The sequence below is a fragment of the Gorilla gorilla genome, chromosome 3, assembly GCF_029281585.2.
Source record: "Gorilla gorilla gorilla isolate KB3781 chromosome 3, NHGRI_mGorGor1-v2.1_pri, whole genome shotgun sequence".
Taxonomy (NCBI): domain Eukaryota; kingdom Metazoa; phylum Chordata; class Mammalia; order Primates; family Hominidae; genus Gorilla; species Gorilla gorilla.
The window spans coordinates 99056070-99080399 of record NC_073227.2 but is presented as its reverse complement, the minus strand read 5'-3'; the positions used below and the strand labels follow the sequence as shown (position 1 = coordinate 99080399).

The 24330-nt window shown below is 36.1% G+C and overlaps 1 protein-coding gene and 1 long non-coding RNA gene across 4 annotated transcripts in view; one reads left to right on the top strand and one right to left on the bottom strand.

The window, feature by feature from the left end:
- The window catches only part of BMP2K (BMP2 inducible kinase), a 143703-nt gene that overhangs the window by 107357 nt on the left and 12016 nt on the right, over positions 1 to 24330 (bottom strand). The gene's annotated exons all lie outside the window — the stretch shown is intronic.
- On the top strand, positions 1688 to 23227 carry LOC129533157 (uncharacterized). The gene is made up of 3 exons (XR_008679201.2): positions 1688 to 1851; positions 15120 to 15224; positions 22588 to 23227. It is a non-coding gene; the product is annotated as an uncharacterized lncRNA (long non-coding RNA).

Genomic DNA, 24330 nt, shown 5'->3' with positions numbered 1-24330 from the left:
ACAGAAGAGATAAAAACAAGAGATATGTATTTGGGCATTATCCTTATTTGTAGCTTAGTTTTTAAGATCTATCATCATTTATAGCTGAGAGAAGGGGAATTGTTATATTCCTGCATCTTAAAAAAAAAATCCCATTAAAGGCCAGGCACAGTGACTCACGCCTGTAGTCCTAATACTTTGGGAGGCCGAGGTGGGTGGATCACGTGAGGTCAGGAGTTTGAGACCAGCCTGGCCTAACATGGTGAAACCCTGTCTCTACTAAAAATACAAAAATTAGCCAGGCGTGGTGGTGCACACCTGTGGCTACTCAGGAGGCTGAGACAAGAGAATCACTTGAACCTGGGAGATGGAGGTTGCAGTGAGCCGAGATCATGCCACTCCACTCTAGCCTGGGTGATAGAGCGAGACTCTGTCTTTAAAAAAACAAAAAAACAAAAAAAAAAACTTTTTAAAAAATAACTTCAGTGTGGGAAACTTCCCACTTCTTGAGACTAGATAGAACTTCAGTAACAGTTATAAGTAATCCCTAACCGAGTCAGTTAAATGAGGAGAAAGAGTTTTTGATGGTGGAGGGAAAATATGGGTTTTTGTAAGCCAATACATGATGGGGCAACAAATTAAGCTGTGTATTTTATAAACTGGCCAAGAGAAATGTCTTAAATGACTTCCAAAATGTTTTGTAAGAAATATCTTTATAAATGGATAAAAATAGACCTGCTTGCTAACAATTACTTGGTAAAACAGCACTCATTTGTTTGTACATTTAGCTAAAAGATCAAGCTTATTACCTTATACACACATATACATCAATTTTGTTGTTACTTTTATAAAATTCAGAAAGAAGAAGAAAAGGGAGAAGCTCCTATTATGTTTAAAATTAACTAGCCTTGCATTTGTAATCGCATGGTCTTACCTGCATATGCATACATGTGAAATTCTAATAAGATAGACTTGTTTTCATTTACAAATATCTAGCAGTACATATAACCATAACTTTAATATAAATTAATAGCATTAATGAATATAAAATTATTATGTACTACACAATTAGTAGAAAGCATATTTTAGAGACACACCTGCCGCAAAATACTCAGTCAAGGGTTTACTGTCCTACCCTCTCTAGGCTTCAGCCTCCTCATTTGTAATTCATGTTAACAACTACAGATAAACTCCAAGGATTCTTCAGCTTTTAGGAATGAGAGACAGAAAGTATTCTAAAGTATCCCTACAATCTAACAGGCAATAAGGATAAACAAATGAAATACCACAAGTGCAGTAAAAGAGTTAACGTTTAAGGCACACAAAAACAAAAAGTGAGGTACATGCAGGGAAATTAGAAAAGGTATCACTGAAAAAGTAGTATTAATATGTGAGCTGAATCACAGAAGAGTATATAGTACTTTCCAAAGAGGTAAAGCTTGAAAGGAAAAACACGTATAAAAATATCAGAAGTGAAGCACTTACACAATGGAAAAGTAACAACCTCCAAAACTTTGCTCCTTTATTAAAAAAAGCAATGAGGATACTGGCAAAAATTGTCAAAATCAACTTTTTCACAACCCCAGAAATTAGCTAAAGCCTTGTAACAATATGTTTTTATTCAAGAATATTGGATGAATCTCAGTAAAAACAGCAAGCTTTGCAGCATTTTAACTTGCTTTATTCCCATCCTTCTCTCTCCAGCTCCATGATAGCCTTCAAGCCATACAGCTCACAACCACAGTAGCTGTGAAAACTACCAACCTAGCAACCACTGGAGGAAACAAAACAGGTTTAGAGCTCACCAAAAAGCCCAAGACTTGTCACTGTTAGACCTGTCAGTCAGCTACCCGGAAAAGCTCCATTCTCCAGGTTTGTCTTTATGTGACCTGACTCGGCACTCTGTGCAAAAAGCCCTATCACCAGGGCATCTGTTTAAAACAATCAGCAGCAATTGTATAATATTGTAGCTGTCATAGGCAGTGATAATAGCTACAGATAAAAAGAGGTCGACCAAAAAACTTAAGTCGAAGTAGGAATGAGATATCTACAGGGGCTTCGAAAAACTCTTTGAAAAGCTCTAGCTCCTAGTAATCTAGAGGCCACACACATGTATGGTAGAGTGTGCACGCCCAGGAAAGAACTGAGAAGGACCTAGCCTCTTACCTCTGGATGTCTTTAAGGCTCTGCAAAAGAAAGAAGGCTCACGAGGAGCTATAAACTGCATTGGAGTATTGAATTCATGCCCCAACACACACCCTCAGCAAAAGCTAGAAGACTTATTAGTCCCAGGTGTTTAAGGAAACTTCTGTCCAATCATTAGTTGACCACTAATCTGAGCAAACTTCAGTGGCAACCCACAGAGTGGGGGATCAGACTTCACAGAATTAGTATAGGAAAGTCAGTAAACAAAGAGCAACAACAACAAAAAATCCTGGGAGTAGAGGAATCCAGTTTCCAGAGTTGCCACATTACAATTATTTCAAACGTACAATTTTCAACAAAAAATTATAAGACATGCAAAGAAACAGAAACGTATAGTCCATATAGAGAGAAAGCAAGTCAACAGAAACTGTCTCTGAGAAAACCCATGTTAGACTTATTAGACAAAGACTTTAAATCAGCTACAACAAATATGTTCAAAAAACTAATAAAAACCATGTCTAAAGAACTAAAGTAAGGTATGAAAATGATGGCTCACCAAGTAGAGAATGTTAATAAAGAGTCAGAAATTATTTTAAGAAAAAAAAAACACTTTAAACCAGGCACAGTGGCTCACATTTATAATTCCAACACCCTGGGAGACCAAGGCAGAAAAGTCACATGAGCTCAGGAGTTCAAGTCCAGACTGGGCAACACAGTGAAACCTCATCTGTACAAGACAATAAAAATAATTAGCCAGGTGTGGTGGTGCATGTCTGTGGTCCCAGCTACTCAGGAGGCAGAGATGGGAGGACTGCTTAAGTTCAGGAGGTCAAGGCTGCAGTGAGCCAAGATCATATCACTGCACTCCAGCCTGGGTGACAGAGCCGGACCCTGTCTCAAGAAAAAATAAAACAAAAAACAAACACACGAAAAAAAAAAAAACTTTAGATTAAAAGGCACAAGTAGATTAAAACTAAAAGGATGGTAACACCATGTATATAATAACCAAAGAAAGGGCTAGAGTAGCTATACTAATATCAGACAAATTAGACTTTCAGACAAAAATTGTGACTAAAGACAAGGAAATGCATTAGAAATAAAAGAAATGACAAAAGAGCCAATCCATCAGAAAGATATATTACAAACATATATACACTAACAACAAAGCCCCAAAATGCATGACGCAAAAACTGACAGAATTGAGGAGAGAAACAGATAATTATACAATAGTAGTTGGAGAATTCAATACTCCTCTTTCAATAATGAATGGAACAAGGAGACAGAAGATGAACAAGAAAATAAGACTTGAAGAACACTATAAACCAACTAGACCTAACAGACATTTATAGAACATTCCCCTCAACAACAGCAAAATGCACATTTATCAAGTCCACACAGAACATTCTCCAGGATACAGCATGTTAGAACATAAAACTGGCCTCCATAAATTTAAAAATACTGAAAACACATACAGTATGTTCCAACCACAATAAAAGTAAATTAGAAATCAATAACAAAAAAGAAATTTGAGAAATTCACAAGCATATGGATATTAAAGAAAACACTCAAATAACCAATGCATCAAAGAAGCAATCACAAGGGAAATGAGAAAATACTTTCAGGTGAATCAAAATTTAAAAAACAGCATGCCAAAACTTAACAAAATGCAGTTAAAGTAGTTCCTAGAGGGAATTTTATAGCTATAAAACACCTGTATTAAAAAAGGAAGCGACCGAGCATGGTGGCTCACGCCTGTAATCCCAGCACTTTGGAAGGCCGAGGCAGACGGATCACAAGGTCAGGAGATTGAGACCATCCTGGCTAATATGGTGAAAACCCCGTCTCTACTAAAAATAAAAAAAATTAGCTGGGTGCGGTGGCAGGTGCCTGTAGTCCCAGCTACTCAGGAGGCTGAGGCGGGAGAATGGTGTGAACCCAGGAGGTGAAGCTTGCAGTGAGCCGAGATCACATCACTGCACTCCAGTCTGGGCAACACAGCGAGACTCAGTCTCAAAAAAAAAAAAAAGGAAGCAAGATCTCAAATCAATAATGTAACTTCTGATGTTAAAAACTAGAAAAAGTGGTGGCAGGCACCTGTAGTCCCAACTACGCGGGAGGCTGAGACAGGAGAATGGCTTGAACCCAGGAGGCAGAGGTTGCAGTGAGCCAAGATCACACCACTGCACTCCAGCCTGGGCAACAGAGCGAGACTCCATCTCGAAAAAAAAATAAATAAAACCTAGGAAAAGCCAAGACATACTATTCCCAAAGAAGAAGAAAGGAAATAACAAAAATTAGGGTGGAAATAAGTGAAACAAGTGAAATAAAAAAATTATAGAGAAATCAAAACTGAAACTGGCAAACCATTAGCTAAACTGGCCAAGAAAAAACTAGAAAAACAAATTAATATAATCAGGAATAAAAAGGGGATATTACTGTTGACATTAAAGAAATCAAAAGGAGTATAAGGCAATTACAGGGTAAATAATTTTATGCCAACAAATTAGACATAAAAGGGGATATTACTATTGACATTAAAGAAATCAAAAGGATTATAAGGCAATTATAGGTTAATAATTTTATGCCAACAAATTAGATATCTTGGGTGAAACCGATAAATTCCTAGAAAGATACAAATTATCAATTTGATACAAGAAATAGAACATTTAAACAGACCTATAACAAGTAAAGAGATTGAGTTAGTAATAAAAAAAAAGAAAAAAGAAAAAAAGAAAAGCCCAAGACTAGATGGCTTTACTAATAAATTCTATCAAATGTTTAAAGATGAATTAACACCAATCCTCAAAAAATTCTCCAAAAAAATAGAAGAGAAGGAAACATTTTGTCACTTACTCTATGAAAGCCAGAAAAATACATCACAAGAAAAAAAAATACAGACCAATATCCCTTGAGTATAGATGTTAAAATCCAACAAAATACTAGCAAACCAAATCCAGCATACATTAAAAAAAGATTACATTCCATGACCAAGTGAGATTTACCCCAGGAATGCAAGGTTGGTTCAGCATCCAAAAATCAACCAATGTAATAAAACGTATTAACAGAATAAAGGAAGAAAATCACATGATCATCTCAATAAATGCAGGGAAAAAATTTGAAAATAATCCACCACCCAGCCAGGCACGGTGGCTCCCACCTATAATCCCAGCACTTTGGGAGGCCAAGGCAGGAGGATCACCTGAGGTCAGGAGTTCAAGACCAGCCTGGCCAACATGGCTAAACCCCATCTCTACTAAAAAAATACGAAAATTAGCTGGGGGTGGTAGCAGGCGCCTGTAATCCCAGCTACTCGGGAAGCTGAGGCAGGAAGAATTGCTTGAACCTGGGAAGTGGAGGTTGCAGTGAGCCGAGGACATGCCACTGCACTCCAGCCTGAGTAAAAGAGTGAGATGCTGTCTCAAAAATATTTAAAAAAAAAAAAAGAAAAGATAAGATCCACCACCACTTCATGATAACAACAGTCAACAAACTAGGAATAGAAGGCAACCTTCTCAATATGATAAAGGAAATCTACAAAAATCCCACAGCTAACATTATACTTAATGGTGAAAGACTGAAAGCTTTCTCCCTGTGATCAGGAACAAGGATGTCTTTTCTCACCACCACTTTTTTTTAAATTTTGGTTGATACACAGCAGGTATATATATTTATGTCTCACCACTTCTATTCAATATTGTGGAGAAGATTCTAGCCCAGGCAATTTAGGTAGGAAAAACTTTAAAAGGTCATCCAGATTGAAAAGAAGTAAATCTGTCTCTATTTGTAGATGTCATCTTATACATACAGACCGGGCATGATACCTCATACCTGTAATCCCAGTGCTTTGGTAGGCCAAGGCAGGAGGACTGCTTGAAGCCAGGAGTTCAAGACCAGCCTGCACAACATAGCAAGACTCTTCCTCTACAAAAAAAAATTTTAAATTCACTGGGCATACTAACATGTGCCTGTAGTCCCAGCTATTTAGAAGGCTGAGGCTGGAGGAATGCATGAGTCCAGGAGTTCTAGGTTGTGCCACTGCACTTCAGCCTGGGCAACACAGTAAGATCCTGCCTCCAAAAAAAAAAAATTATCCTAAAAATTTAAATATATACATAGGAAAACCTAAAGAATACACACACACACAACCCCCCTATCAGAGCTAATAAACAAGTTCAGCAGGTTGCAGGATATAAGATAATTAGTTAAAAAGCAATTTGTAGGAGCACATGTTCTCAGGATCTCTAGAGGATGTGTCACAGGCCATAAAAAATGAAAAAAAAAAATTTAAAGCAATTGTATTTCTTTTTCTTTTTTGTGAGATGGAGTCTCACTCTGTCGCCCGGGCTAGAGTGCAGTGGTGCAATCTTGGCTCACCGCAACCTCCGCCTCCCAGGTTCAAGTGATTCTCCTGCCTCAGCCTCCCAATTAGCTGGAACTACAAACGCCCGCCACCACGCCCGGCTAATTTTTTGTATTTTTAGTAGAGACGAGGTTTCACTATGTTGGCTAGGCTGGTCTCGAACTCCTGACCTTGTGATCCACCCGCCTCAGCCTCCCAAAGTGCTGGGGTTACAGGTGTGAGCCACCACACCCAGCCTAAAGGAACTGTATTTCTATACATTAGCAATGAACAATCTGAAATAAATTAAGAAAACACTTCTATTGACAAAGGTATCAGAAATAATAAAATATTTAGTAATAAACAATAATAATTTGTATGCTGAAAACTATAAAACATCATTGAAAGAAATTAAGGACCTATTAAATAAACAGACATTCCTCACTCATAGACTGAAAGACTGGATTGAAATACTTCAAAAATTATTTATCAAATCCCTGTCTTTCAGAACTGAACAAACTCATCCAAACATACATATGAAAATTCAAAGGACCCAAAACAGCCAAAACAATCTGAAAAAAAGCAAAGTTAGAGGACTCACACTTCCCAATTTCAAAATGTACTGCAAAGCTACAGCAATCAAGACAGTGTGGTACTGGTAGAAGGTAACACTTATGTAGATCATGGAAAAGAACTCAGAGCCTAGAAATTCGCCCATACATTTATGATCAATTGATTTTCAACAAGGGTGCCAAAAGAATTCAATGAGGAAAGACTAACCTTTTCAATAAATGGTGCTGGAACAACTGGCTATTAACATGCAAATGAATGAAGTTTGACCTATAACTCATATCATATACAAAAACTAACTCCAGATGGAACAAAGACCTAAATAAGAGCTAAAACTATAAAACTCTTGGAGGAAAACACAGGTGTAAATCTTCAAACCTTGGATTATGCAATGATTTTTTGACATTAACATATCAAAAGCATATGAAACCAAAAAATAATAAATTAAAATTCATCAACATTTAAAATTTTTGAAGACATTATCAAGAAAGCAAAAAGATAATCCCAATAATGGGAGAAGATATTTGCAAATTCTATATCTAATAAAAATCCAGTATCCAGAATCTATGAAGAACGCTTATCCCCGAACAATAAAAAGACAACCCAATTTTACAAAAAGCAGAAGAATAGAAATTTGTCCAAAAAAAAAAGATGCACACATGGCCAATAAGCACATGAAAAGATGCTCAACATCAGTCATTAGGAACCTGACTGATGAATCAAAACCATAATGAGATACCACTTCATACTCACTAAGATGGCTATGATCAAAATGACAGAAGACACGTTGGCAAGGATATGAAGAAATTGGAAAACCTCATAAATTGCTGGTGGGAAATTAAAATTGTGCAACCATTATGGAAAAATATGGTAGGTCCTCAAAAAGTTAAACATAAAGCTACCATATGACTCAGAAAATCTACTCCTAGGTATCAAGTGTAGAACAATCTAAAATATATATCCACGCAAAAAATTTTATGTAAATGTTCATAATAGCCAAAAAAGTGAAAACAAGCTAAATGTCCACTAACTGATTAATAAACAAAATGTATTATTCATATAAAGGAATATTCAGCCATAAAAAACAACGAATGCATGTTAAAACATGAATGAAACTTAAAACATGCTAAATGAAAGAAGCCAGGCACAGGAGGCCACATTATCATATGATTCCATTTACATGCAATGCCCAGAATAGACAAATCCATAGAGACAGAAAATAGACTAGTGACTACAAGAGTTTGGGGTGGGGAGGGAGGAATGGAAAGTAAGTTCTAATGACTACCGGGTTTCTTTGGGGGTTGATGAAAATGTTCTAGAATTACTGGTGCTGTTTCACAACAAAGCAAATACACTAAAATCACTAAGTTTTATACTTTAAAAGGGTAAAGTTTATGATATGTTAATTATGTCTCAATAATTTAAAAAATCAGAGTATAAGAGATTCAGTTCCAGACTGAAACTAGTTCTATATAGCTGAAGCACAGATCTCAGAATATGAAGTTATGGGAGATGAGGCATGATAAAAAGGTACACATGATTCTAATCATGAAGGATCATCATATATTATGCTCTTAGGTTCATAATTCACCCTGCAGGAGATTAGAAAACAACAGAAAATGTTAATCAAAGGTTGATATTCATCAGATTTGCTCAGGAAAGTAATTCTCTAGTAATGGCATTCCTATTAAAAAGTAAACAGCCAGGCATGGTGGCTCACACCTGTAATCCCAGCAATTTGGGAGGCTGAGGTGGGTGGATCACTGGAAGCCAGGAGTTCAAGACCAGCCTGGACAACATGGCGAAACCCCATCTCTACTAAAAATACAAAAATGTGCAGGGAATGGTGGTACACATCTGTAATCCCAGCTACTCAGGTGGCTGAGGCATGGGAATCAGAGGTTGCAGTAAGCTGAGGTTGCACCACTGCACTACATCCTGGGTGACAGAGCAAGACTCTGATCCCCCCCAAAAAAAGTAACCAAGAGACACTGAAACAAAAATAAAGCTACCATTTTTAATAGCAATTTTTAAAAATCAAGGATTAAATCAAATAGAAGACAAGTGAGAGCTTTATGAGGGAATTATAAAACTTTAATAAAAGACATTAAAGAAGTTACCAAAAAAGGAGGGGGGTATATATATTTTTATATAAAATATAAAGGAATGTCAAAGGAATAAGATGAAGTGGGGTTAGTCACTTTAACAATTACCAAGATTATAAACTCTGGCCCAGTGTGGTGGCTCACGCCTGCAATCCCAGCACTTTGGGAGGCCGAGGAGGGTGGATCACTTGAGGTCAGGAGGTCGAGACCAGCCTAGCCAACATGGTGAAACCCCATCTCTACTAAAAATACAAAAATTAGCTGGGCGTGGTGGCAGGCGCCTGTAATCCCAGCAACTTGGAAGGCTGAGGCAGGAGAACTGCATAAACCTGGGAGGCGGAGGTTGCAGTGAGCCAGGAATGTGCCATTGCACTTCAGCCTGGGCAACAGAGCAAGACTCTGCCTCAAAAAAACAAAAAACAGAACAAAAAGAAAAAGATTATAAATGCTGATTAGATTATATAATAATGGTGCAGAGATAAACAAAGGACTACAGAATATAATAGAGCAAGCTCAAAAACAGAGTTGTGTATACATAAAAACTACAAAAAGTTGATAAATGACATCAGAGATCATTGGGGAAGGAACCAGTAAACATTTGGCTATAACAACTGGGGTAGTCAGAGGGATTTGATCTTTACCTCATAACACATCAAATACAAATTTCAGATGACTTAAAGATATAACTATTAAAAGATAAACATTCCAGGTCTTAATACATATATTTAGGAGACTGTATGTATAACTTCAAGGTAGAAAATAATTTATTATTTAGGTATAAAAACATCAAAAAGATGAAAACTTGTAAGTTTGACTATGTTAAAATTTAAATTGCAATTTCTGCTCTTAGAAACGTGGCAGATTACAGGTTCAGAAAAAGCTTTCCTGGAAAAGCAGTGTTTAAAATTCTGGACAAAATAATCATGGAAGCAGATCAAGAGAATTCTTTTGAGACAAAAACAAGAAGAAAGCATCAATCCATAAACTGGATGACAGCCAAAGGCCAACATAAGAGTAAGAAGGTCACACTGGGATCACCACATAAAGTCTAGACCCACAAAGCACTTTAGCCTCAATGTGAAATCGCCCACAAAAGCAACTGAAGTAACTACCAACTTCTCAACAGCAAAACGAAGAAGGCAGTGAAATGACACCTTCAAATGCTAAAAGAAAATATCTGCAGAGAAGTCTATATCGAGCAAAACTCTTTCTAGAATGAAGTTAAAATAAAGACTTCTCAAGCTAACAAAAAATGGCCTTCACTAAAGGAGAGAGTGTCAGACTGAAAGTAATTGAGCCTAGACGGAAGATCATACAAGACCTTCTTTCTCAACATACAAGAAAGAGTCACAAAGATCATAGCTGTTAAACACTGGCTTGTAAAATAAGCCTAATTTCTAATCTGTAGATTTTTTAAAAAGTGACGATAGATGTAAAATCACAAACAATGTCATATCATAAGAACAATGGCATATCCTCTCAGGAGGAGAGAATGACAGTGATAGGAGTTAGAGCATTCTAAGGTTCTTACACAGGTGAGGCACAGAGTTATAACTTTAGTCTTATTGGGATAAACCACCACTAAAACAACAGAAAAAGTATATATGTCTTCCAGATAGCAGAGGGCAAGAAATAAAATGGAGAAAAGAGAACCTTAAGCATTCCAAAACAAAGCAAGAAAAAGAATTAAACCGATAATGAGAAAGCACCGTTTGAAGAGATTGACAAGGAGTCAAGATCAGAATTGGGAGACAAATTAGAAAGCTATTTCAGTATAAAGAAAAAAGGTCTCAAAACAATACATAGCGACTGTTAAGAGGGGAGTAGGGGTAGGGAAGGTTAAAGAACTTTTGCCTTACACTGTTTATCTTACAAAGGAAAGTTATTTCTCTGTTACTTATCTCTCACACACACACACACACACACACACACAGCTACTTCAACCATCCAGGCAATAAAGATAATTCACAGAAAAGACATGGCAAGTGAATTCATTTCTCACTTGAGTATCTAGGATTGGGCCACCTATTCAAACAAGAGACGCTCACTTGGTGAGAAATTCAGGTTTGTAAAAATCTAAAATAGATTTTAATAGTTAGATATCATGTCTACAATAGAAGCAAGGAAGCCTGGTTTACAGAAATAGAGCTATGGGTAATTTGTGCATAGATCCATTACACAGAGAGACTGCAGGGGAATAACCAACAGGTAAAACACCAACAACAAGTAAAGGAAGAAAAGTTCATTGAGCATTATGGAATAAGCTACTTCCATCTTAAAAATATTTTAGACAACTGCTATTAGGGTGAACAGAAAATCTTTGTTAAAACTTTTGAAATACACTGAAAGGAAAGGTCTATTAAATGTTTAAATGTATTCATCCTCTAAAAATTTCTCTACATGAAATACAATTTCAGTATTTACACTTGATACTTAATAAATGTAATATTACATTTATTGTATTTAAACACTTGTATACAAACAAAGCAATTCAATCTAAAACCATTAACATGAGTTGAGTTTGCCATTTTTTAGATGTTTATAATACACATTCTAATTTTATTAAAAACAGCTCTATTTCCAAGCTTTAAGGACAGCTGTAGTTTAAACTATTCCAATTTAAAGTATTAACATGAAATTATTACAGAATACAAAATAAAAAATGTATTTTTGGGAACATCTAGAAATTAACCTGACACTAAACAAGTTACAGACATAACTACATTCCAGTATACAGCTCATTAAAGTAGAATTAAAACTATACAGGACAGTCTAAGACTAGCAAAGACAGACCACCAAAATTTGTATTACTGAACGTGTATGGGTAGGTTAGGAAACATGGTAATTAAGTCACAGAAGATAGAGAGTGTGCCATATGGGCTTTGTTAACTCCTCCTGACACTATCCTGTATCACTATACTAGCCCTAACATGTTGATGCTTATGCATGCACTTTGTATAACTATCTCAAGTGCCAAGTAAACACAGCCTTCTGTAATTACTTCAGAAGAGGAGGACAGGACTACTGAGAAAAGTCTCATCACAGAGCCAAAGTATCAGCATAGAGCCACTATCTATTACTTCAAGACCTGATACCCAAACCATGGCCCAGAAAACAGATACATATTTATACATTCTGCCTGAGCCCAAAGAAAAGCACACTCTACAGTTATTCAAATAGGTTTATCTTGATGTTACTGAAGACAAACAAGACTTTCAAACTGAAAGAGTAAAAGTTTGTATAATTTCTCCTTTGCAAAGACAGCTCAACCTTGTCAGAGTACAGCATATCCTTCTCACCGACTTCCACTATTCCCTGCACTTAATATTCCATCGACTAAATCTGTATTTATCCTACTAATGAAAAACCACCTAGTTATTATTGTTGTTTTCCAGTAACTTGGCCAGCCCACTGGGTAAATGAAGCCTACTTTCAACCTGAATTGGCAGGCAGGGACCTTCAACCACAACCAGGCTATTTTGAGGGGGTGAAAGGAAAATCATCATCTTGGTACACCTATAACCCATTTATAGCATATCACTGTAACCATAGCACATGAGTAAGCAAGATTTAGTCAAATTATTCTGATACTCAGAGATAAGTCTAGACACAGCCTTACAAACATCTTACGTACTTTTGATACAAAAGCCAAATCATACTAAGATAAAACTTGGATGTAAAACTCTAATTACATACACAAATACACACATTTGAATCCGCAGCAGGATCTCCATTTGTATGTAAGCTAAAAACACAAATTCTTATACACTTTCACTTTCTAATATTTTCATGCTGATTATAAATACCTATAACCACTATGAAAAACATTTAAGTAACTAAAATACAAAACCTGTATGCCAATTTCAAATTGCAAACATAAGAAATCAAAGAATATAATGCAAGGGTATTTACATAAAGTCTATGCACCATCTGAAATCATATGTAGGTTTTATATGCAAATTTTTCTGGGGAAAGGGTCTACAGAACTTTCATGATATTCTCAAAAAAACAAAAAACGGACAATCAAGTTATTTTTTAGTATCTTTACTGAAATATGTAGCAAACAGAACTTTTTCCTAATTCTGGTCCTATATATGTTTGTATGTCCACTTCTTTAAACTGTCAGTGTAAATTGGCTTCTAAGGGAACCTAGCCTCAGATTCCTTCTTGTAAAAATTAGAACGGCACTGTTGCCCTGTCTTTTTCAGAAATGTTGAGCATATTAATTTGTCTGTGGAGTAGAAAGTTCTCTAGACAATTAGAAGTTTCTAATAAAATCTCAAAATAAAATAATTTGATAATGTTATTATGGATATTTCCATGTGTGTCAGCACAGTCTAGAAAGACATTTAAAATTTCAGACAAAGTAAGTGCCATAAAAAGAACAAGGTTTGTCTTAAAAGCACTGATACCCAGATTTTAATTCTCTCAGCTTGTATTCTCTCATTCAGCACTTAGCCTCAATGTGAAATCACCCACAAAAGCAATTGGAGTAACTATCAACTTCTCAACAGCAAAAGGAAGAAGGCAGTGATACTGTAAATCTTTATAAACATTTAGGTTTATATTAAAATATATTTCACTTAAAAGGACAGTAGTTATGTGTACTTTTGGGTTAATGATGATTACAGTGAAATTCTCAAGTCAGAATTCCAAGTATCCGTTGGAGTTTCCCTAAGGAATACTGCCCATCCTAAAGTGATATGCTGGAAGACTACCGTTAAGTCATTCCTTTGAGAACACATGATCATAGTTTTTCTAAGAACAAATTGTTTTCAGAGTAAAATAATTTGTTTTTATGCTACAGAAAGGAAGCTAAGAAAAGAAAACCAGTTATGTTCTCCCTTGATGAGACTACATATGTATTTCTATAACTTTTCCTAATCGGGCTGTCCCCTTCGACCCACCTTTGAAACACTTAGGTTTCTCACAGGCGTCCAGCAGGTATCTCCATTTCTCGCTTCTTTCAACCAAAATCTTATACAATTTCTTGCAACACTCACCTTTATGACTTGAGTATGGCTTTCTCTATGGACCTGACTTACTGGCACTTGAGGAAACTAGTTCATTAAAAACATACCAAACTCCAAGACCTTCCTAGGTAGGATCTGTCTTTTTGATTCTTAGGCCTAAGTGATAAGCTTATTATAATGCATTCCCGCCAAATGCAGTGGCTCATGCCTGTAATACCAACACTTTGGGAGGCCAAGGGAGGAGGACTGCTTGAAGCCAGGAGTTTGAAGCGTGTCTGGGCAACGAAGTGAGACACTCCCATCGCTACAAAAATTTTTAAAATTAGTCAGGCGTGGTGGCACACACCTGTGGTCCCAAATGAGGAGGAAGCATCCTTCAATTGAGCCCAGGAGTTTGAGGCTGCAGAGAGCTCTATGATCATGCCAGTGCACTCCAGCCTAGGCAACAGAGTAAGACCCTATCCCTAAAATAAAAAAGAACACATTCCTAACCAAAGACAAATTATCCTCAAGATAATCAACAGAAAACTTTCTCACATTGCTGAAAGGTCAATCCATTTACAAAAAAACATAAAACATATGTGACAAGCTTATAAAGCTGCAAGACCTAAATGAAGAATAACTTTACTGAGAGAAACTTTTAAAACTTAATAAAAATGATAAGACACACTATATTTCTGGAAAGCACTACTTAATACTTTCAATATGCCAATCCCTCCAAATTAATATCTAGTTTTCATACAATGCCAACCAAAATCCCAATACTACCGAATTACCTAGAGTATTTATTAAACCTGAAGTTTTCTGGACCTTTTCCTAAACCTGGAATTGAATCTCTGGGATTCAAGTCAAGGAATCTGTTCAATAAAGCACCCTAGATGAAATTTAAGAATCTTTGCATTACTCCTCTTAGCTACTAATAATCCATCTGAAGGCCATTAACAAAGCAGATACTCATAACGGACTGATCTGATCACTTTTGGGGTAAGTTTTTTTCCTTTCTTTTAGGAGACTGGCTAAGGAAGAATGCGATCTGTGGAAACAACAGAACTGGCATCACCTGAGAGCTTGCAGATACCGCAGAAACTCCGGCCCTACCCAGATGTACTAAATGTAAGCAGTTTAAAAAATCCCAGGTGATTCATATACTTATTAGAGTTTAAGAAGCACTGTATTAAGGACTAAGACTCCCCAAAATTACAATGTTTTAAAAAATTAATACATTTAAAACAGGCCAGAGGTATTCATAGTACTCTTGGACTTCCTGCTATATCACTAGTCTCTAGGGCCCCTCATCACAACTCCCATGCATAAAGCTGAAATGAAGGCTAAAATGAAGCCACTACTTTTTGACTTTTCTTTATTCCCAGTCACAACACCCTTTCCCCTACTTTATATCCACTTTTTCCTACATCACGGTCACATTTTAGAAGTAATAACTTTTTTTAGCAGAACTGAAAAAGACTACAGATTTAGTTCTCTAATATTACTCTTTCTCCCTTTTTACATATCAAAACTCCTCCATTCATAAATACAAAGCCTGGATATAGACCACAATCATCCGTTACACAACTTCCTTCTCACCAGAATATCAGGCCCCAAAAAAGCATTAAATTTTAGTGAACTCTTATATATTGCTGCTCAAATTCAGCATTACGCCAACCTCTCTTTGGGACTCCTTTAAGTGGCCTTATAACTATTAAGTACAAAAATACCTCACCTCTTCCACCAGATTTCCTAAACAGCATCTGCAACTCTTTTTTTTTTATTATTATTATTATACTTTAAGTTTTAGGGTACATGTGCACATTGTGCAGGTTAGTTACATATGTATACATGTGCCATGCTGGTGCGCTGCACCCACTAACTCGTCATCTAGCATTAGGTATATCTCCCAATGCTATCCCTCCCCCCTCCCCCCACCCCACAACAGTCCCCAGAGTGTGATGTTCCCCTTCCTGTGTCCATGTGATCTCACTGTTCAATTCCCATGAGTGAGAATATGCGGTGTTTGGTTTTTTGTTCTTGAGATAGTTTACTGAGAATGATGATTTCCAATTTCATCCATGTCCCTACAAAGGACATGAACTCATCATTTTTTATGGCTGCATAGTATTCCATGGTGTATATGTGCCACATTTTCTTAATCCAGTCTATCATTGTTGGACATTTGGCTTGGTTCCAAGTCTTTGCTATTGTGAATAATGCTGCAATAAACATACGTGTGCATGTGTCTTTATAGCAGCATGATTTATAGTCCTTTGGGTATATAGCCAGTAATGGGATGGCTGGGTCAAATGGTATTTCCAGTTCTAGATCCCTGAGGAATCGCCACACTGACTTCCACAATGGTTGAACTAGTTTACAGTCCCACCAACAGTGTAAAAGTGTTCCTATTTCTCCACATCCTCTCCAGCACCTGTTGTTTCCTGACTTTTTAATGATTGCCATTCTAACTGGTGTGAGATGGTATCTCATTGTGGTTTTGATTTGCATTTCTCTGATGGCCAGTGATGATGAGTATTTTTTCATGTGTTTTTTGGCTGCATAAATGTCTTCTTTTGACAAGTGTCTGTTCATGTCCTTCGCCCACTTTTTGATGGGGTTGTTTGGTTTTTTCTCGTAAATTTGTTTGAGTTCATTGTAGATTCTGGATATTAGCCCTTTGTCAGATGAGTAGGTTGTGAAAATTTTCTCCCATTTTGTAGGTTGCCTGTTCACTCTGATGGTAGTTTCTTTTGCTGTGCAGAAGCTCTTTAGTTTAATGAGATCCCATTTGTCAATTTTGTCTTTTGTTGCCATTGCTTTTGGTGTTTTAGACATGAAGTCCTTGCCCATGCCTATGTCCTGAATGGTAATGCCTAGGTTTTCTTCTAGCATCTGCAACTCTTTAACCCATCATCTGCTTTCTCAGATCGTTTTCAATGTTCCCTTCACCCAATGACCATACTCGGTCATCTCACCTAAACTGCAATTATCTCACAACAGTTAGATAATTAGAGAGCTCTTCTCATGTTCATTTTGTCAATAAATTTTAATAAGTGTCTGTGAAAGTCTCTGGAACACGTTTTAAATGGGACACCGTATGAGTGAGTTTGTAGTCTATTGAGAGAGAGAGACAAAAAAGTTATTATGGCACACTGCGATAAATGTGAGCAAATATAACTGAAGTACAAAGGGTTATAATGAAGAAATTATGTTTGGAATACCTTCAATCCAGCATTCTCTCTTCACTTCAACAAGCCCTGAAATTTCATTGTTTTAGGAAGTCTTTTTTGATGAGAACTGAGTACATAAGCCAAGAATCTACTGCATACACAGCATCACCAACCTATTCAAACTAAACAGGCAAACACTTAATTCACATACCCTCCAATGCAGTGGCTTATTTATATAATCCTCTTATGATTAGAGATAAATAGTAAGCAAACATCCCATAACTTTATGACGGCTGGCATGGTGGCTCACACCTGTAATCTCAGCACTTTGGGAGGCCCAGGTGGGAGAATCACTTGAGCCCAGGGGTTCAAGACCAACCTGGAAAACATAGTGAGACCTCGTCTTTATAAAAATTTTAAAAATTAGCCAGGTGCAGTGGCACACGCCTGTGGTCCCAGCCACTCAGGAAGCAGAGGTGGGAAGATCGCTTGAGCCCGGGAGGTCAAAGCTGCAGTGAGCCAAGATCATGCTACTACCATGACAGAGCAAGGACATCTCAAAAATAAAGAAAAAAAAATAGAATGATTACCACTTTAACACATGCTTAATCTTTTCAAACACTATTAATGCTCAAGTTTAAAAAAATTATCTCTTTCAATCAGGTTCCCAGCATGAAGTGTATGAATCTCCAACGTACTAGTAGATTGTATTCTGACAGTTTCTAAGTCTACTTTTGGTATTCAGAATATTTTCCCACAGAAACAGTCTTATATGTGATTCTTAGGTTCTCGGGTCCGTTTACAGTTTAATACTAACAGTACTGTAATACCTAATGACGGTCTGTTAAAACTTTTCTATGGAAACATTTATTCCAGGTTCCAACTTGAGAGGCCAAGAATGCATCTCATTGCACCCCAGCAACACAGATTTCACTCAGCCTACCAAATTGTCAGAAAGGGATTCCCCCCCAGATCCAAGATACAAGCAGTACCCAAGTAACTACAAGCAGAGGTCAGGGGAGGAGTCTACAAATTTTACAGCAGTTTCTCACTTTTCTTTGGTCACATGGCCTTTTGGGAATATGATGAAAGCCATAAGCCCTCTCCCAAGAAAAATGCACATGGATGTTTATGAACCCCAGGCGAATAACCCCAACTGCAAAGTGCACACTATACACTGTAAACTGTATACTATAGATTAGCACTGTCCAGTATGTCCAATATAATGTGAACCACATATAAAATTTTAAATGTTCTAGTAACTACATTAACAAGGTAAAAAAAACTGTAAAATTAGTTTTAATAATACATTTTTGACCCAATATATCCAAAATATTATTTCAACATGTAATCGATAGTATAAAAATATTAATAAGGTCTTCTATGTTATTTTTTCATATTAAGGCTTTTATATCCAAGTGCATTTTATTCATACTGCATATCTCAATTCAGTGTAGCAACATTTTAAGTACTCTATAGCCACATGTGGCTACTAGCTACTATATCGGACTGTTTTATTACACTATACATTGTAGACCCAGAGATTCTCAAAGTCTTTTGGCCTCAGGATCCCTTTACATTCCTAAAAACTATCAAAAACCACCGAGTGCTTCTGCTTACATGGGTTATATAAATCCATATTATATTAGAAATTAAATCTGAAAATTTTTAAACCTTTATTAATTCATTTAAAATTATAAACTCGGTGATTAACATTTTTTTTTAATTTTTTTTTTTTTTTTTTGAGACAGAGTCTCACTCTGTCACCCAGGCTGGAGTGCAGTGGCGCAATCTCAGCTCACTGCAAGCTCCACCTCCCAGGTTCACGCCATTCTCCTGCCTCAGCCTCCCGAGTAGCTGGGACTACAGGCGCCTGCCACTATGCCTGGCTAATTTTTGTATTTTTAGTAGAGACAGGGTTTCACCGTGTTAGCCAGGATGGTCTCGATCTCCTGACCTCGTGATCCGCCCGCCTCGACCTCCCAAAGTGCTGGGATTACAGGCTTGAGCCACCGCACCCAGCCTACCTAACAATTTAATAAAAAATAGCCATATTTTTCAAAAGAAAAACTTGGAGACTAGAGTGGCAATGTTTAACATGTTTGCAAAACTCTAACATTTGGCTTAATAGAAGACTGTTGGATTCTCACACCTACTTTGACAGTAAATCTATATGATATGTTGTTTTGGTTGAATGAAGTACATAAAGATAATTTAGCCTCACACAGGTAAGTAGAGGAAAAGGTGAAGACTATTTTATAGTCTTTTCAGATAACTATGAATAGCCTATTCTTCTTTGCTATTGTAGCAAAACATGATAATTAGTACTTTCTTAAAGATTAGTTGTAATATGGAATCTAAAACCACATCACTGAATTTTTTGCAGTTACAATTAAAATCCAGTGGTCAATCTTGTACTTTGTATTTGTAAGATCATGTGTTTGGAAAATATAGGTTATACAGATATTCCATTACAGAATTTAAAAAAAAAAATCACATTTGTTCATATTATCACCTGTCTCCTCAGAAAGGCTTTTAAAGTAATACGGAACTGTAAGCTCACAATGGCTAAGACAAGTTTTCTAAAATTCTGATTTTCTTTGAAAGTTCAAATTCCTACATTAATAAGATGTGTAATTTGTTTTCCTCGAAGTGACAGGATCATCTTTTAAGAAAATGTCTGCCAAATATCCAAGTCTAAATGAATAATCATAGTTTGTCACTGTTTCCAGTAAAGATGATATTCTATGAAAAAGGCAGCTACTTCAGCAAACAACTCCATCACCCAAGTGCTCTTCCTCAATTACACGATACTGCTTCCTTATGCAGCAAAAGTGTTTTGTGTGTATTTCCCATTTTTTCACATATTAAAAAGGCATATACTTAAAAATGGCCAATAAGCACATGAAAAGATGCTCAAAATCACTAATCATTAGGAAAACGTACATCTTTTATGTTCTATAACAATATTGTGATTTTCTTCACAGAGGTTCTGCACATTTCTCATGAGATAGATAACACTTCATTAGGATGGCTATTAAAAAAATTGCAAGTGTTGGTGAGACAAGGATGTAGAGAAACTGGAGCCCATGTGCAATGCTGTTGGGAATGTAAAATGGTACAGGAACTGTGAAAAACAGTGCAGCAATTCCTCAAAAACATTAAACATAGAATTATCATATGATCCAGTAATTCCCTTCTGGATATATACCAAAAAGGCATGAAAGCAGGGACTCAAACATATACATATTTGTACACCATATGTACAGCAGCATTATTCACAACAGCCAAAAGGTAGAAACAACCCAAATGCCCACAGACAGACAAAATGTGATATATACATACAATTGAGTATTATTCAGTCTTAAAAAGGAATGAAATTCTGATGTAGGCTACAACAAGGATGAATACCTTAAAGGCATTTTTAAGTAAAATAAGCCAGACACAAAATGCTAAATATTGTTATGATTCCACTTCTATAAGATACCTAGAATAGTCAAATTCATAGAAATGGAAAGTAAATCATGGTTATCAGGGTCTAAAGGAATAGGGGAAGTGGAAAGTTGGTGTTTGATGGGTACGAAGTTTGTTTAAAATGATGAAAATTTTCTGGAAATAGTGATGATGAATGCACAACAATTTGAATGTACTTGATGCCACTAAACTGTACACTTAAAAATGGTTATTATGGTGAATCTTATGCATATTTTGCAAAAAAGAAAAAAAAAGAAAAGACATGTACTCAAGTGCCAAGAGTAATGAAATGCTTTTCACTACCCTTGATTAGTGTTAAGGTGCTTGCAGTGTGAATGCCAACACAGTGTAAATGGCAAATACGTCTTAGTATTATTATGAAAACATTTTTTACCTGATAGACCCCCTATCAAAGGGTCTTGAGGACCCTTTCCCTTGGGGTCCACATACCACACTTTGAGAACCATTACCAAAATCTATTTTTCAGAAAAGTCAATTAATGAAGGAAGGAAAGAGTAGGAAAGATCACCAAAGTTTTATTTGTGTTTTGTCTTTTGAAATTAAACAGGCTTACAGGCTGAACAGGATATAAACTGTTAAGGGTATAAACTGGTATACCTCAACAGGTATAAAAAAATATTAAGGAACAAGTAAAAATAAGAGAAAAATCAAATAACTGATGGAAAAAAGAATGGGAGAGAAAAGATGGCCAGGGGCTCAGCCTCTATCTAAAGTTGGAAAGAGAGACAATTATTAGAGGCAGATGGGAGGCAGGAATGGGTTACATTTTTAAAAATTTATTATTTTTATGATTATTATTATTATTGTTATTTAGACACAGGATCTTAGTCTGTCACCCAAGACAGAGTGCAGTGGAACAATCACAGCTCATTGCAGTCTCGAACTCCATCTCAGCCTCCTGAGGTGTGGGCCACCATGCCAGGCTCTATATTTTGACTTATGAAAAAGCTCGTTTTACTCAGAAAAACGTACAGACACTAGATGAATTCTTCTTGATAATGATGGTGTTACTTCCATAGTTTGAAAAATATTAGAAAAATTATCTTTTTTTTGTACTGAGTTTATTTAGGAAGAAATAACATATTGACAATATTGAGTCTTCTTAGCTGGTAACATGACATAGTTCTCCATTTACACAAGTTTTATTTTATGTTCTTCTAAACAATATAAATTTTTTTCACAGAGGTTCTGCACATTTCTCATGAGTTTGGCTCTTAGGTGATATACATTGTTTTGCTATTACAAATGTAATTTATTTTCTAATTATTGCTGGGATGTAAGAAAACAATAAGCTTTACTTATTTTGTAATTACTACTCTACAAATATTTCTTATAAATCCTAGTTGCTTTTCAATATCCTTTTGAGTTTTATACCCAAACAATAATGCCATTTCCAAGTAAGTTTAGTTTAGAAACATTATCCTTTAATGTTTCAAAATCATAAATCAAGCACCATTCTATTTCAACTTTTTACTTGCCTGTGTATAAAAATATGCCAAATGTATCATAAAAGTAATGTCATGTCATTTTTAAGGAAACTGTTTTATAATATCATAGGAATTTATATCACTGTAAAGATTCAGATGTTTTGTATTCCAAGTTTAAGTCTAAAGCATTTGTGCTGTCATCTAATAAACAGGAATTTAGAAGAATCGTGTTTTCTTTTTACTTTGAACACCACACAAATTTATCAGGTAAAATGCAAATAGGGATCTGATATTACAGCACTTCAGACTCCACGCGCCATAACCTTGAACTCGGAAGAGAAGAAAAGCAGAGGATAAGAACTTAGCTATTTCTCTCTTTTACCTTTCTCCCTACAGGAGGTCCTCCGTGTTGCTATGCTAAATTCAACTGAAGAAGCTGAAGTATTGCACCTTTACGCTACATACTTTACAGTTCACAAATACACTATTTCATGTATGACTTGTCCTCTCTAAACTGAGAGAACAGACTAACCTGGGAGAAGCTGGAATTTAAACTTTTAAAATTAATCGTGACATCTTAGCTCAAGTAACTGTAACACATGGTTTGACTGCCTTAGGAAAATACAAAGCAGAAAAGCTTTAACTTTGAAACTCAAGCAAAAATATTTGAGAATACATCTTCCACCTCATACTCCCCACGCACCCAGTAATACTGCAGCTGCCTTCAGACTATTAAAAGTCCCCAGGTCCCTTAAACCAGTTCCAAGTCCCCACCCCAATCAAAGGACAATGCCCATACATACAGGAGCTATGACTACAGCTACAGGCCAATGCCTATACAGCATAGGAGCCAATTAAAGAGGCCATAAGTGAAAGTACTTAGGCATAAGGAAACAAAATGAAAAATAAAAATAAAAGAAAGAGGCCATAACTACTAGAAAGAGTGCTGGTCACGAGAACTAAGTTCTACTCTCCACAATCAACACTAATAATGTGACTTTGGGTTCATTCATTACTCCATTTTCTCATGGTTAAATGAGGGAACTAAATTTGGACAATCACTACAATTATGGGAAATTTAATGAAGCACTAGCATTTTCAAAGAAAGACTATTAGTCCAACAGTACCAATTACAGTTAATATAATACTCAGGATATTTTCTGTAAGAGGCTCTGAGAAGGTCCTGTTTTAAATTCAGGTTCTTACACATTGTTTCCTATATTTCGTCTTCCAAAGCAAAAGAAAAAAAGAAAAAAATCAGTGAAATTGACCTTATACTATCCATAATGGCCCACCACAACTTTTTGAAATACCTTTAGTGTATTTTAAAAAAAAAAAAAAAAAAAAAAAAAACAGCCACTATTCTAAGATGAAAACAAATCTGAACCTTGAATCTGTATATAAGGGTTTCTCAAACTAGAAATTTATGGGCATTAGTTACATCCAACCTCGAACACTATGGATTCATACAGCCCTTACAAATGCACTTCCAACATTCCCTATGGATAGGCAAAAAATACCATACACAAACACATATTTAAAAAAAATAAAACTCATGAGTTTGGAATATTTCTAAAGTTCCCACTGCACTAAGGTGAAAAACTATAAAACCCATAACAGCTACCTTCACTTGTTTAAAAATAAAAACAAGTACCAATTTTGGTTGAGATCCTTAGAATTTCTCCTTTGGGTTGTATAAACATTTTGCTAAAAGATGAAAATTTACCAAAGATTTAGCAATCCAGTTAACTATTCACTAGGATTTAAACTGAGCTGTCTGGATGAGTTAACCATAATACTGTGCTAATGAAACTAAGGATCTATTCCAATTTCAATTTAGGCCCATTAGGTAGACAAAAAAAAAAAAAATCCTTAGATCCACATTACTGCACGTAACAGTTAACTATCTTACATACTCCTGTTAGTGATCTTAGAAGACACCATCAAAAGCCTACGCACATCTAAGCATATATACACCCAACCTCTGAAGAAATACTTCAGAATACATGGCCTACTGATCATGAGTCAGTAGCAACTTTTTTTTTTCTATGCCTGTATAAAAAAATAGACCATTAACATTCAACGGAAGAGAGTCTGTGATGCAGGCAAGAGAATGAAAAAATGGGTAATTGTCAGTGA